This window comes from Loxodonta africana, unplaced genomic scaffold, assembly GCF_030014295.1.
Source record: "Loxodonta africana isolate mLoxAfr1 unplaced genomic scaffold, mLoxAfr1.hap2 scaffold_320, whole genome shotgun sequence".
Lineage (NCBI taxonomy): Eukaryota > Metazoa > Chordata > Mammalia > Proboscidea > Elephantidae > Loxodonta > Loxodonta africana.
In genome coordinates, this window is record NW_026975037.1 from 45,971 (window position 1) to 62,369 (window position 16,399).

Below are 16,399 nucleotides of genomic sequence, written 5' to 3' on the forward strand. Positions count from 1 at the left end.
CGTTCTGTTAGCAGTCATATGTTTAATGGTTTGGGCCACCCAGAAGATAGTGTCATAATTTAAGGAGTGAGCATGTTAAAATTAACAGATCTAATGGCTGGTGGAGCCACTGTGGAAAAGGGTCTGAGCATTTCCCAAAGCAACGATTGTTCTACCACCACACCAGCAGACAAGTGCAGCTCAGGGCTTTTACTGAGAGCTGGAGCTCTCTTTTTGCACAAGTCCACCTACAAAAGTGTAATAGGAGCCTAATTTGTAAGAGCCAGAAGTTGCATACTAAGCTTACCCTGCTTGAACCACACCAGAGGCCGTTTGTTAGTGCAAAAAGGTGGTGGACGGCAGGAGTTCTACACTGGACACCCCGGGGGGATCTCCAGAGAAGCAGAATGACTGCCCAGAAGGTGGTGCCCAGGAAGGGTAAAACGTCCACCTACGTTACATACCGTAGGGTTCCTTTGCATCGATTCTCCAAAGGGCAATGCTGGATAAATGCAGAGGAGCTGTGTGGTGGCCAGGCCTCAGCTCAGGAGCACTGGGTGTGCAGATGGAAGTGTGAAGGGTGGACTGCTTGGGGATACCATCATGGCCAGTACCTTGTGGGTATGGATTCCCACACCCCGGTTGTAACACTGTGTTAGAAGGGGTCTCCAGACTTTACCCTGGGACAAAGACAGTGATCAGGTCATGGGATGTGTTCTTGTCATTTCTCAGGAGGGCTGGGGTACTCACAATGGGATTGGGAAGAGAGAGACAAAACGAAAACAAAGACGAAAGCACCGTGGAACTAAGATGAGTATGTTTTCCTGAGTATTCTCGCCTACACTGCCTGGAAATCCTGGGTGTGGATCCACCACCGACTGGGCCACGGCCCTGGAAGTGGCCTGGTTCTTCCAGTGGACAGACTTTGTCCCAGTGCCTGGAGCACAGGTGGTGGCTGAGGCGGAAACAGCCTACAACCATCCAGACCAACAGCATCAGTGTCAGCACCGCTGCCCTCCAGCAGGGGGAGCCAAGCCGGGTACGGGGGCAGGGCCGTGGGTTCAGAGGTCACACCGTGGGCCTAAGGATTGGCGAGACGGCTTTCAGGGCCCCGGACGCTGCGCCCTTTCTCCTCCCCGTCCAGGCCCAGGCCAGTCCAGCGGCATTAAACAGCCCCCGTCTGCCCGCCCGGCCGCCCCACAACCGCCAGCCAGCCAGCCTGCCTGCCTTCTCTCCGTCTCTGGCAGCAGCCCCTCAGCCCTCGGTCCAGAGCTCTTTCGGGACCCGCCCTGAGGGAAGGCAGGAGCTAGGCCACCTTCACCCAGCCACCATGGTCCACCTGAGGGCGTCCGAAGTCCGGCAGCTGCGGCACAACAAGTTCGTGGTCGTCATGGGGGACTCGGTGCAGAGGGCCGTGTACAAGGACCTGGTGCTCCTGCTGCAGAAGGACTGCCTGCTCTCAAGCAGTCCCCTGAAGGCCAAGGGCGAGATGAGCTTCGAGCAGGACAGGCTGCTGCACGGCGGCGGGTGGGGCCGTATGCACAACGGGACCCACTACCGCGAAGTCCGCGAGTTCTGCTCCACACACCACCTTGTGCGCTTCTACTTCCTCACGCGCGCCTACTCCCGGTACGTGGAGAAAGTCCTGCTGGAGCTGCTGAGGGGCGAGCACGGCCCAGACGTGGTCATCATGAACTCCTGCCTCTGGGACCTGTCCAGGTATGGCCAGGATTCCATGTGGAGCTACAGGAGGAACCTGGAGACCCTGTTCTGGTGCCTTCGCTAGGTCCTGCCCGAGTCCTCTCTCGTGGTGTGGAACACTGCCATGCCAGTGGCTGAGACGGTCTCGGGGGGTTTCCTCCCGCCTGAGGGCATGCCCCCGACCTCGTGCCTGCGGGATGATGTGGTGGAGGCCAACTTCTACAGCGCCGCTGAGGCCAGCAGGCTCCGCTTCAACGTGCTGGACTTGAATTTCCACTTCCGGCACTCCGGCAGCACGGGCAGGCAGATGGCGTGCACTGGAACCAACACGCTCATCGAAGGCTCTCGCAGCTGCTGCTGGCCCACCTGGGCGACATCTCGGGCGTGGACCTGCCCTGCGACAACCCGGTGGGCAGGTGGATCTGGGAAGGCCCTGGGAGCCGTCTCAGAGGGCCCGCGGACGACAGACGGCTCCAGCACCACTGAGGTGAATCCAGTGAGGTAGGCCCCGCCTCGACGCCCGCCTAGACCCGCGTGCCCTATCGCTTAGTCGCGGAGACCCCCTATTTCCCTGCCCCAGGTTCCCAGGTGCTTCCGGCGGCACCGCCATGGCTCCAGTTTGCCCTGGAACCAATCCCTGCAGCGCCAGCCATGCTCTGGCGACCCCTCTGCACTGCACACTAGGTATGGCGAGGAAGCAAACCTGACAGCTGGCCGGCTGCCCCGCAACGCCGGAATACATACGGCCTCTGATTAGCACCAGCGCCGCGTGGTTCACCGGGCTTCTCCGCCTTACCCTCCAGGTACCCCCCGCAGAGCCACAGAGGTGCAGGGGGACGGACCGCAGCCACCAGTATGACCAGTGCCAAGACTTCGGTAACCACCCCCCCAGGTAGGTCGTCCTCTCCCCTTTGAACCCTTGCCTGGGGGATGGCCTAGGCATGCAGGTCTGGAACACCTCCAGCCACCCCTCCACCCCTCTCAGCAAGGACAAGCCTTACTCGCTGCGAGTTGGGGAAAGGAACAGATATCAGACGTGCACACTCACGGTTGTCTCCTCCTTGCCTTGATGCACAAACTAACTGCGAATTAAAAAAGTGCGTTCAGAAACACAGTGTCTGTCTCTGCGAAGGCCTTGTGGGGCTGTGCCCTGGCAGTGTGTCCATAATGGATCAGTGTAGCCTGTCACTCCCATTATGTTCTGGGTGCCTTTCGGGGCAAGGAGCAGGGCGCCCAGACGCCTCCTCGGGGGCTTCTGCTGCTTTCAGGGCCAAAGAGGCAATCAGGCGAAATCCATTCCTTCCAATTACCTGTAGTTTCTGTAGAAGAGTTATTTGTTCAGAAAAGCCCCGAGGTTGAGCTGCGCTTCACCACTTAGCAAGATCCAATGCTCAATTCAGCGACCTGAAATTAAGTGCCTCTCAGGCCTCTCAGGGCTGGTGTAAAAACAAGCCTCCCAGACCTTTTTCTATACTATTAAAGTGAATTAATTTATTTGCACACACTTGGGAGACTCTGAGAGCTTTTCCAGAGGTCGGGGGTTTCCTTGGCAGAGGAACCAGCTTCTCTTTCCTCATATGAGGAACAATGCGCCTTAAAGACAAACGGGAGGAGATGGGAATCAGAGTGATCTCAAGCATGCTAAGAATGAATGAGCAAATCCAGGGCTGGTTACGGAAAAGGAGAAATGACACATTTTGGGCTTGAAATGATTTAAAGTATTGTTAAAGGAGGTGTCAAAAGTTTGGTGTAAGAACCCCTACAGTACGTCAAACTGACAGACATGTGGGGGAAGCCAAGCATGCGCATATGCTTATATACAGAGCCCTGGTGGGGCCCTGGGTAAGCATTGCGCTGCTAACGAAAAGGTGGGCGGTTCACATCCACCAGCCCCTCCTTGGAAAACCTATGGGGCGCTTCTACTCCGTCCTATAGGGCTGCTGTGAGTTCAACCTAACTCAATGGCACCTAACAACAATGACAGACATAAACATACATACATAGATATATATATATATATACACACACATATACAAAAAAGGAAAAAAAACCCACTGCTGTTGAGTCAATTCTAATTCATAGTGACTTGAGAGGATTTCCAAGGATGTAAATCTTTACAGAAGCAGACTGCTGCACCTTTCTCCCAAGGAGCTGCTGGTGCTTTCAAACTGCCGACCTTTCATTTAGCAGTTGAGTGCTTTAACCACAGTGCCACCAGGGCTTCTTATACATATACATATACACACACACATATATATATACACACGTACATAAAATATACATGCATACAAATGTATATCCTGTCGTGTCACGCAGGAACTCCACCTATGTCACCTAAAAAAACAGAAACAGTTGCCAGTTGACACTGACTCGTGGCAAACCCAGGGTAGAACTGCCCCACGGTGTTTTCTTGGCTGTAACCTTCTTGGAAGCAGAGTGCCGGGCCTTTCTTCCACAGCAGTGCTGCGTGGGCTTGAACCACAAACCTTTAGGTTGTGCCAGAAGGAAACTTTGAAACTTTAATCCAAACTTGCATAAAAAAAAATTCATGTAATTCTATTGTTATTGGAAAAAAAAATTCTTTAGAAACAAAGAATTGCATTGATAAAAGCATCTTGAGAATGTAGGGTCTATTCTGATCATTGTTCTTCTGAGCAAGGTGGGAAGAGAAGGTGAGAGAATGTTCTGTCTACAACCACAGGAATACAGTGAACAAGCAGCCCTCTCGGGTGGCCAGGGAGCCGGGGGCCACGATTGTATTTAAGTCTGTATGAGAACTGTCTCTTTTTTCCTTTTACAGACATTTACTTTCCTCTTTTCTCAAAAAGTCTCCTAGATATGCCATTCCTAATGGCAACATTTTTATTTCACCTCTCAGGAACACAGCCTCTAACCGTGAAGCCCATCATAATGAAAAATCTCGCAAAACACGTCTGCAGCAGGTGATATGCTTTTCTTCATTTTGGCTGTAGAATTTTTCTACAGAAAATTGAATTTGCTCACTTAGAATTAAAATGACCCTGCAGATCATGTTTAATTTTTCCAGCATGAATAAACCCAGCCTCTGTCTCTTTCCTCTGTCTCTCTCTCTCCCTATCTATATGCACACACACACACACACACACACTCCAGACTTACATATAAGTTTCCTCATTGGTCAGACATTTTCAAAGTCTTTGAATCTTGCTTTCCCTGTGTAGATGGCTCTAGCAGATTCTAAAGCAACCAGGCCTTCCTGCATTGCTAGCGGGAGTGTAAAATGCTACAGCCACTGTGCAGAACAGTTTTGGCCGTGCCTCAAAAAGTTAAACATATGATGACCCCAAGATCCAGCAAACCCAGTCCTAGGCATGCACCCAGAAAAAGCCAAAACAAGAATGCAAACAGAACCCTGTAAACCAATGTTCACTACAGAGCTTTTCATAACAGCCGAAAGACAGAACTGCCTAAGTGTTCATCAACAGATGAATGGATAATCAAAATGTAGTCTCCCCTGCCCTTGCTGGCCCTCTACTTCACCAAACATGATGTCCTTCTCCAACAATTGACCCCTCCTGATGACGTGTCCAAGGCAAGCAAATTGGACAATGTTCTGTGTTGATCTATATGGTTTTTCACTGGTTCATTTTTGGAAGTAGATGGCCAGGCCTTTCTTCCTAGTCTGTCTTAGTCTGGAAGCTCTACCAAAATCTATCCACCATGGGTGGCCCTGCTGTTATTTGAAATACTAGTGGCATAGCTTCCAGCGTTTCAGTAACACCCAAGCCACTACAGTAGGACAGACTGATAGATGGGTAGTAGACTATTCTGTACACACATCCTTCCTCAGACTATACTACCTATTCACGACCTTCAAGCGTTTCCTTTGTTAGTCTCTCTGAGTGGTTTTGTTCTTCCCCTTGGCATGTTCTTGAGAACCTTCTGCTCTCTCGTCTAGACCCATTACATGCTCCCCCTTCCAGGACACCTTTCTGACCGTCCCCAGGAGATTTAGCAGCATTGTAGATGGCACGCTTGTATTCCAGGTGGCATGCACTGTACATTTGGAAAGCCTAGCTCCCCTGCTAGACTTTTACCCCTTCCTGTTTATTTCTGTACAGTCTTCTAGTGCATCCCAGAATATGGTAGGCTCTGAGTCAAGGTTTGTAGAATGAAGAATTATTAATACAAATTAAATAGCAGACTGATGATAAATCATGCTGTTGAATGTCAGTAGTGAAAAGCTTACATAATTATTATGCTTGGTAACCTTGGTGGCGTAGTGGTTAAGAGCTGCAGCTGCTAACCAAAATGTTGGCAGTTTGAATCCTTAGGGTCGCTATGAGTGGAATTGACTGGACTGCAACAGGTTTGGTTTCTTTTTGGTTAGCAGTGAAGGACCTCTGGAGGCATAACAGTTAAGCACTCGGCTGCTAACAAAAAGGTTGGCAGTTCAAACTCACCATGTGGCTACAAGGGAGAAAGGCCTAGCTATCTGCTCCTGTGAAGACAATTGTTATTCAGTGCCGTCGAAGCACTTCGGACTCATAGCGACCCTATGTGCAACAGAAAGAAACACTGCCAGTCCTGCGCCATCCTCACAAACGTTGTTATGCTTGAGTCCATTGTTGTAGCCACTGTGTTAATCCATCTTGTTGAGGACTTTCCTCTCTTTCACTGACCCTCTACCTTACAAAACACGTCCTTCTCCAGGCACTGGCCCCTCCTGATAATATCTCCAAAGGAAAGATGACAACCTAGGAAACCCAATAGGGCAGTTGTATTCTCTCACATGGGGTTCCTGTGAGTTGGAATCAACTCCAAAACACCCAATAACAACAGCTTAGCAGTGAACCAAAAGTTGAGCACTTTTCTTTGGGGCTAAAAGATCCTGTTGAGAACAAAAGCAGAAAAAGACAATGAAATTTGAATATTGATGGGGCATTAACTGGCTGAGCCTAAGCAGGCAGAAGAGGACTGGCTGAGAGAAGCACAAGGCAACCCCAGGGGGGAGTAAAAATCAACCCTCCAGTCTGTAGAGGTAGAGCTAATTTTCTGTAAGTGATACTGTGAGTTGCAATATCAACGGTAAGCACAAAGAGCTTCCACTAGAGTCTTGGACCTTTGAGGATGGGGGAGATTTATGACGTGCTCTAAGGTGAAGGCTCTGTGGGTAAATTAGGTCTGGAAATTGTCCTCGGATGTCACCCTGGCTGGTTTTGAGTTGGGTCTTTGACAAAAGTAGTACTTTATCCAGAAGAGTTGCTTACAAGGGCAATAAAAACCATTTGAAATAACTCCAGGTCAGTTCTCTAAATTGGCCTTTCGTAACCTTCCTACCAGCTTAAAGTTCCAGGAGGAAATGTTGACATTTCCAGCATTGAACTAAGAGAATCTCAGCTCCCTCAATAGTTTACCAATTAATTTGTTACTTCAAGGGCTTCATAGGAGTCTCTGAGTGGTGCAAATGTTTACATTCTTGACTAGTGGCCGAAAGGTTGGTGGTTCAAATCAACCCAGAGGTGCCTTGGAAGAAAGACCTGGCAATCTGCCTCTAAAAGTTCACAGCCATTGAAAACCCTTTGGAGGCCAGTTCTTCACCATGATTCGGAATGATCTGAGGGCAACTAACAACAAGAAGGGCTTCATAAACTGTGCAAGCTGGGTATTATCATTATTGTTGTCATAACAAATTACCACCCACTTAATGGCTCCAAGTGGAGTCCCTGAGTGGAGCAAATGGTTAAGCATTCAGCTGGTAACACAAAGGTGGGAAATTCAAGCCTACTCAGAGGTGCCGTGAAATAATGGCTTGGTGATCCACTTCTGAAAAACCAGCCACTGAAAACTCTATGGAGCACAGTTCTACTCTGACACACATGGGGAGCCATGAGTCAGAATCCACTGGAAAGCAAAAAGTTTTGATATTTTTTTGATTCCTAATATCTATGGAGTCCCTGGATGGTTTAAACAGCTAAGGAAGTTGGATGCTAAACCAAAGGCTGGAGATTTGAGTCCACCCAGAGGAACCTAGAAAAAAGGACTGGTAATCTACTTCTGAAAAATCAGCCACTGAAAACCCTACAGAGCCCAGTTCTACTCTGACACACATGGGGTCACCATGAGTCAGGCTCGACTCCAGGGCAACTGGTTTGGTTTTTGTTTTTAGAGGTTACCTTAGTTATCTAGTGCTGCTATGAGAGAAATGCTACAAGAAGATGGTTTTAACAAAGAGAAGTTTATTCTCTCACAGTCTAGTAAGGGATAAGTTCAAATTCAGGACATTAGCTCCAGGGGAAGGTTTTCTCTCTCTGTAGGCTCTGGAGGAAGGTACTTCTCATCAATCTTCTCCTGGTCTTGGAGCTTCTTATCACAGTAACCCTGGGTCCAGAGGATGCACTCTACTACCAGCTTTGCTTTCTTGGTGGTATGACTCTCTGCTCAATTCTCTCTTTTATATCTCAAAGGAGATCGACTCAAGACACAACCTCATCTTATAGATTGAGTCCAGCCTCACTATAGTAACTGCCTCTAATCCTGCCTCATTAATATCATAGAGGTAGGATTTACAACACATTGGAGAATCACATCAGATGACAAAATGATGGACAATCGCATAATACAGGGAACCATGGTGTAGCCACGTTGACACATATTTTGGGGGAGCATCACAATCAACATCCATGGAAGCAGCAGTCCAGAAATCAAACGATCAAATGATGCATTGCATTGGGCAGATCTGCTGCAAAAGATCTCTTTAAAGTGCTAAAAAGCAAAGACATCAATCTGAGGGCTAAGGTGTACCTGACCCAAGCCATGGTATTTCAATATATTATCTTACATAACCATCATAAGTACATACTCCATTGTTTGCATTTTGTTGGTAATGTTTTCACATTCTTTTTTGGAATCCCTTTTTTTTGTGTCTGGTCTTCAGCAATGCTTTCTAAGGCATCTAGAATCTTAGCGGAGGATTTCAGACTTGCACTTGTTGCTACAATATGTGCATTCCAACAAGTATTAGAAAGACGTTTTAATACTCAGCCATTGTCTAAATATGTTTTAAAAACTGTCCATTGGTAAGTAGAGGAGGCAAAAAATATGTAGAGTAACTGAACAGTAGAAAAAACTCAACTATATCTGGACAACAATCTACTGAGCTATGTCCTACAAGATTAAGTGAATGAATAGAATGTGGCTAGAAAATGGCATATTCATTACGTTCTAAAACCTTCTGTTGCATGTCTTTATAATACCCTGACATACTGGCAGAATTGTCATAGGACTGGCCTCTGCACTTAGAAAAACTGATTTTGTAAACTTTGCATACATAGTGAAGTACTTGATTTGCCACTCCTTCACTGGTATGAATTTTTAAGCTAGTAATTGTAACAAATCACTCAATAGGTTTTTCCATCTCTTGTAGATATGTATCTTAAAACAATACTTAGCTGCTCTATATGAGAAAGATCATGAGTGGAATCTACTGATAAACTGAAGGATTGAGCTATACTTATTTTGCTGAAAATAGTTGATCAAACTTTATCACTTTTTACATTTATTAATTTCTCACACATTTTTGTAGACATACGATGGGTTGCTTTCCTGTGTTATTATATTTTGAGATCTGACCTACTAAAAGTGCATCAAACTGAACAACAAGTTCAAGTAAACCCCCAAAATTTCCATTTTGTTGTAACCCAAACACTTCATTTCTTCTTCAAAACGGTAGTCCGAATTCAGCGATTGTTAGAATGACAACAATAATGCATTGCAAAATGAGTTTCCAGTATTGACAATCTTCGTTAATTTATGTTTCTAGTCCATGAGTTAAGCCAAAGCCATGTCTTCAGTTTAAATACGACAACATACAACTTCTGTGCATTGAACTGTTTTCATGTTTATCGATCATATTTGAGTTGTGCCAGTTGCTAAATCCACTCTTAGCAAATCAGGAATTAAATGATTTAGGACTGAATAGTTTGCAAACAAAACAATATGCAGAACCCACTGATGGAGAAGACGGTAGCCACTCCCTCTCATAATTTCCACTACTAGCTTTGCACCCTAGAAATATCTTCTGGCTACAGATATTTGTTTACCACCCAGAAAATTTTGGCATGAATTTTCAAATGGACCACTGTGATGCTGACAATCACTTGGCCTTCTTTCAATCTGATAATTTACATCATTACAAGAAAAGTTATTCCCCAAAGTAGGATCTGTGTTTCTGTTATTTTCGTGGTCTGCAGATGCAACAATTTCAGATGCTAAGATCGTTTCACTTTCTACACCGTTATTAATTTTTTACTACCTCAAGGAATGCATGCAGAATTTGGAACAAATTCTGTTACAGTTGTATTGCTATTTGTAATTTCAGAACCATTGGTGCAAGTACAATGATCTGCACCCACTAAACTCAAGTGTTCAAGGAAAGAACTCTCTTCTCCTTCATTATGTTTTAAAAAGGGAGTTAATTCTGGAATTGTCTTTAGGGATTCACAAATTATTTTCTTTTCATCTTCTCAGGTTTTCATTTTTTGCACTCTAGTTAGATGTTGCCATTTCATTTTACATGGTATATCCATATTATGGCATTTAAAAAAAATTTCTGTTCTGCCACTATTGTTGTTAGGTGCTTTCGAGTAGGTTCTGACTCACAGGAACCCTAAGTACAACAGAACGAAACACTGCCCAGTCCTGTGCCATCCTCACAATAATTGTATACTTGAGCCCATTGTTACAGCCACTGTGTCAGTCCACGCTGTTGAGGGCCTTCCACTTTTTTGCTGACCCTCTACTTTACCAAGCAAGATATGCTTCTCCAGGGACTGATCCCTCCTGATAACATGTCCATAGCCAATACATTTAAATAATGGAAAATAAAGAAAATTTATGAAACCAGTAAAATTTATAAAATAAAATTTACATTCGAATTTGAAAGTTAACACAAAAATTTATGTTTGAAAATGAGTAAGTAAAAAAAGGAATTTTATTTGGACCATGTAATTTCTTCTTCAGTTGTGAGGTAATTAAAAGGAATAGTGTTTACAATGTAGTGAGAAATAATTTTATTAGTTTATCCTATGATGTTTGTCGCCAGGCCCTTCATAGAACACCACGGGTTTCATTTTGAAATACTTAAAAATTTGTGCACTCTCTTCCTGGTCTTTGATGCCATGTCTTCAAAGTTAATTGGACTATTGCCAATATCCGTCAGCAGTGAGAGCAATCTCAAAGACCTTGACACAAATTCAAGGGTATACTCAATCTTACGACACATTTTGGCTCGCTTTGCACAGGACCAGACGAGCCACGTCGTGAGTCACGGTGAATGTGAGGCTATTTATACCTGACTGATCTGAAATGAAAAGGAAAATATAATTACTATCGTATGCAAGATTTATAAAATGTGTATTTTTTTCTTTGCAAAATTCTTCAACACCCATAATGGATATAGCAATAGCAGCATCTCTCAACTGGAAAGTTTGTTTTGCAAAGTCATAACGATATCAGTTTCTTAAAATAAAGACAGAATATGGGTTTTTGTGTGAGAAACTGATTTGATTTGTAAACTTTCACTCAAAGCACATAAAAATTATTAAAAAAAAAAAAGGTAGAAATAGAACTACCATACGATCCAGCAATCCCACTCCTTGGAATATATCCTAGAGAAATAAGGGCCTTTAAATGAACAGATATATGCAAACCCATGATTATTGCAGCACTGTTTACAATAGCAAAAACATGGAAGCAACTGAGTTGCCCATCAACAGGTGAATGGATAAATAAATTATGGAACATTCACACAATGGAATACTATGGATTGATAAAGAACAGCAAGGAATCTGTGAAACATTTCATCACATGGAGGAAACCGGAAGGCATTATGCTGAGTGAAATTAGTCAGTTGCAAAAGGACAAATATTGTATAAGACCACTATTATAAAAACTTGAGAAACTGTTTGAGCCGAGAAGAAAACATTCTTTTGTTGTTACGAGAAGGGGGAGGGAAAGAGGGTGGGAGAGGGGCATTCACTAACTAGATAGTAGATAGGAACTACTTTAGGTGAAGGGAAAGACAGCACACAATACAGGCGAGGGCAGCACAACTGGACGAAACCAAAAGCAAAGAAGTCTCCTGAATAAACTGAATGCGTCGAAGGCCAGTGTAGCAGGGGCAGGAATCTGGGTACCATGGTTTCAGGGGACATCTAAGTCAATGGGCATAATAAAACCTATTAAGAAAACATTTTGCATCCCACTTTGAAGGGTGGCATCTGGGGTCTTAAACGCTAGTGAGCAGCCATCTAAGATGCATCAATTGGTCTCAACCCACCTGGATCAAAGGGGAATGAAGAACACCAAGGACACAAAGTAATTACAAGCCCAAGAGACAGAAAGGGTCACATGAACCAGAGACTACATCATCCTGAGACCAGAACTAGATGGTGCCTGGCTACAACCGATGACTGCACTGACAGGGAACACAACAGGGAACCCCTGAGGGAGCAGGAAAGCAGTGGGATGCAGACCCCAAATTCTTATAAGACCAGACTTAATGATATGGTTGAGACTAGAAGATCCCCGGTGGTCATGGCCCCCAGGCCTTCTGTTGGCCCAGGACAGGCACCATTCCTGAAGCCAACTCTTCAGACATGAATTGTACTGGACAACGGGTTGGAGAGGGATGCTGGTGATGAGTGAGCTTCTTGGATCAGGTGGATACTTGAGACTATGTTAGCATCTCCTACCTGGAAGGGAGATGAGAGGGTGGAGGGGGTTAGAAGCTAGTGAAATGGACATGCAACGAGACAGTGGAGGGAGAGAGTGGGCTATCTCATTAGGGAGAGTAATATGAAGTGTGTAGCAAGGTGTATATGGGTTTTTGTGTGAGAGACTGACTTGATTTGTAAACTTTCCCTTAAAGCACAATAGAAATTATAAAAAAAGGAAAGTCCAGGGGAGCATCTACCATGGCCTCCACCAGATTGAGTCCAGTAAAGCTAGATGGACCCGGCCACCACCACTGACTGCTCTGACGGGGATCACAGTACAGGGGTCCAGGCAGAAATGAAGAAAAATGTAGAACAAAATTCTAATTTGAAAAAAAATCACCAGACTTGCTGGCCTGACAGACTGGAGAAACCCTGAGAGTATGGCTCTCAGACACCCTTTTGGCTCAATAATGAAGTCACTCCTAAGGCTCACCCTTCAGCCAAACATTACACAGAGCCATAAAACAAAATGAGACTGAAGAGGAGCACCAGCCCTGGGGCAGGAAATGGAAGTCAGGAGGGGACAGGAAAGCTGGTAATAGGGAACCCAAGGTTGAGAAGGGAGAGTGTTGACAAGTCATGGGCGTGTTAACCAATGTCATAAAAGAATATGTGCGCTAAATGTTTAAGGAGAAGCTAGTTTGTTCTGTGAGCCTTCATCTGAAGTTTGATAAAAAGAAAATCGCAGCCTTGGAAACACTATGGGGCAGTTCTACCCTGTCCTACACGGTAGCTATGAGTCAGAAAGGACTAGATGGCTGTGGGTTTGGTTTTTTTGTTTGTTTGTTTCTGGCATCTTTCTGGGAAAAAATGTGGGCAGGTAGTGGGGGCAGCCAATGGGAGAGTGAAGCAAGAAAAACAAGGAAGCAAACGCTTCCCATTACAAAAAAGAAAAAGGTTTTGGCCCTTCAATAATCCCGTTGTTCCATTATAACACTAGGTAACGGTTCAGATTTTAATTATGTGCTTGCTTTCCCAAAGGGGACGTAGTTGTTATCTATAATTACACAAGGCTTATCTTTTATCAGAGGAGGCTGAGTGGTACAAATGATTTGCCATCAGCTGCTAACTTAAAGGAAACTTGGTGGCTCAGTGGGTAAGTGCTACAGCTTCTAACCAAAAGGTTGGTAATTCGAATCCACCAGGCACTCCTTGGAAACTCTATGGGGCAGTTCTACTCTGTCCTATAGGGTTACGATGAGTCAGAATCGACTCAATGGCAACAGGTTTGATTTTTTATTTTTTGGCTAACTTAAAGAGTGGCTATTTGAACTCACCCACAGGTTCTGTGGAAGAAAGGCCTGTGATCTACTTTGGTAAATATTACAGCCAAGAGAAGGCTGTGGAGTAGTTCTACTCTGTAATATATAGGGTCTCCATGAGTCGGGGGATGACTCGACGGCAGCCCACAATGACATCTACATATCTTTTATCTTCGTTCCTTGAATGCTCCTGTTGTTGCTAGCTGCCGTGGAGTTGGCCCCCGACTCACAGGGATCCCAAACACGGCAAAACAAAGCGCTGGCTGGTCCTGTACCAGCCCCATGATGGGTTGCAAATGGAGCTATTGTGATCCACAGGGTTTTCACTGGCTGATTTTTGCATGCAGATTGCCAGGCCTTTCTTCCTAGTCCATCTGGTCTGGAAGCTCCTCAGAAAACTATTCAGCATGACAGCAACACTCAAGCCTCCACTGACAGTCAGGTGGTGTCAGCCTTCCTTGGACACGCAAAGCAAAAGTCAGAACTTGATTTTTGTTAAGTTCTTGTTTTCGATGACAAGGGCAATCAGTGGGGGTCTTTCACAAATAAATGGATGTGACTGTGATACGGCTCCGAGTATCATGCGGCTAAAAACCCTGGTGGCATGGTGGTTAAGTGCTACGGCTGCTAACCAAAGGGTCCACAGTTCTAGCCTCCTGGATTATGACAGCATAAATTTCTCTTCATTAGAGACATTCACTTGTGGTATTTCTGTTGTAGCAGCACTAGATAACTGAGATAGCTGCTAACCAGAAGATTGGTGGTTCAAGTCTACCCAAAGGCACCTAGGAAGAAAGTCTAGTCAATCTACGTCTGAAAGATCAGCTATTGAAAACCATATGGAATGTGGTTCTACTCTGAAACACATGGGGTCACAATGAGTTGGAAATGACTTCGCAGCAACTAGCCCACACACACATACACACACATACACACACACACCTGTGGGCATCAATTCCAACTTGTAGACCCTATAGGACAGAGTAGAACTGTGTCATAGGGTTTCCAAGTAGCTGCTGATGGATTTGAAGGACCGACCTTTTGGTTAGCAGCCGAGTTCTTAACCACTGGGCCAGTACTTCACAAATTTAGTCTTCTCTGTGTATGCTATGCCTCCCGTTCAGACATAGCATAGTATTCAGACTGAGCACTCTCTGTCCCAGCTTCTAGTCTTGGCTTACTTGTTCTTCTTCTGACGGCATTTCATTCATTGTTCACTGACTTCATGAAACAATGTTTTTCACTGGCCAAATCTTATCATAGCTCTAATGGGCCAGGATACAGGCTTCTCCTGATTCACACAGCTGCAGGGCCTGGCAAACCCAAGGTCGAAAGGCCAGAGAGCAGGGCTCTGGATCACAGGCTGCAGAGGGTGAGGAATGCCAAGATCAGCTGGCAAGACAGCAGGTAAGTTGCTAGCTCAAGTCACAAGAGCCAGAGATCAGACCAACAGGAGGCAGCTGAGGGATTCAGAGTGAGCGAAAACTTTGAGCCTTGCCAGGAAGTCTACCTAGACTGGATGCAGGCCACATTCCCAAGGAAACTCCCTTTCCACTAATCAGCTGCTCACCGCAGATCCCACCATGGAGGTGATCATGTTATATCGAATCTCATCATGGAGGTGATCACATCATCGTACGACTGCCCAACTACGTCATAACTGCCAAACCACTGAAAGTCATGGCCCAGCTAAGCTGACACACAACTTTAACCATCACACTAATAGAGTTGGTAATTACCATCTCTAAAACACTTTTCTGTACTACTTACCCTCATACAGCATCCTTGAATACGCGAACCACCGATAGTTCAATTAAAAATTAATCTACTAAATGACAGAAATTCTTAGATTATCTTTGATATCAAAGCTCATCATGGAGGTGATGACATCATCACTGTTGTTGTTCTGTTATTAGGTGTGGTCGAGTCAGTTCCAACTCACAGCAGCCCTATGCACAACAGAACCAAACACACTGCCTGGTCCTGCACCATCATTACAATTGTTATTATACTTGAGCCCATTGTTGCAGCCACTGTGTCAATCTACCTCATTGAGGGTCTTCCTCTTTTTTACTGACCCTGTACTTTGCCAAGCGTGATGTCCTTCTTCAGGGATTGATCCCTCCTGATAACAAGTCCAAAGTATGTAAGACGCAGTCTCGCCATCCTTGCTTCTAAGGCGCATTCTGGTTGTACTTCTTACAAGACAGATTTGTTTGTTCTATTGGCAGTCCATGGTATATCCAATATTCTTCTCCAACACCACAGTTCATAGGCTTCAATTCTTCTTTGGTCTTCCTTATTGATTGTCCGGCTTTCACATGCATATGAAATGATCGAAAATACCATGGCTTAGGTCAAACCCACCTTAGTCTTCAAGGTGACATCTTTGCTTTTCAACACTTTAAAGAGGTCTTTTGCTGCAGATTTCCCCAATGCAATGTGTCTTTTGATTTCCTGAGTGTTGTTTCCATGGGTGCTGATTGTGGATCCAAGTAAAATGAAATCCTTGACAACTTCAATCTTTTCTCCGTTTATCATGATGTTGCTTCCTGGTCCACTTGTGAGGATTTTTGTTTTCTTTATGTTGAGGTGCAATGCATACTGAAGGCTGTGGTCTTTGATCTTCATTAGTAAGTGCTTCAAGTCCTCTTCACTTTTAGCAAGGAAGGTTGTATCATCTGCGTATCACAGGTTATA

General features: G+C 45.1%; 1 pseudogene; it reads left to right on the forward strand.

Annotated features, from left to right (window-relative positions):
* The first annotated feature begins 1,309 nt into the window (after positions 1-1,309).
* On the forward strand, positions 1,310-2,166 carry LOC135229507 (PC-esterase domain-containing protein 1B-like; annotated as a pseudogene).
* Positions 2,167-16,399: the final 14,233 nt, after the last annotated feature.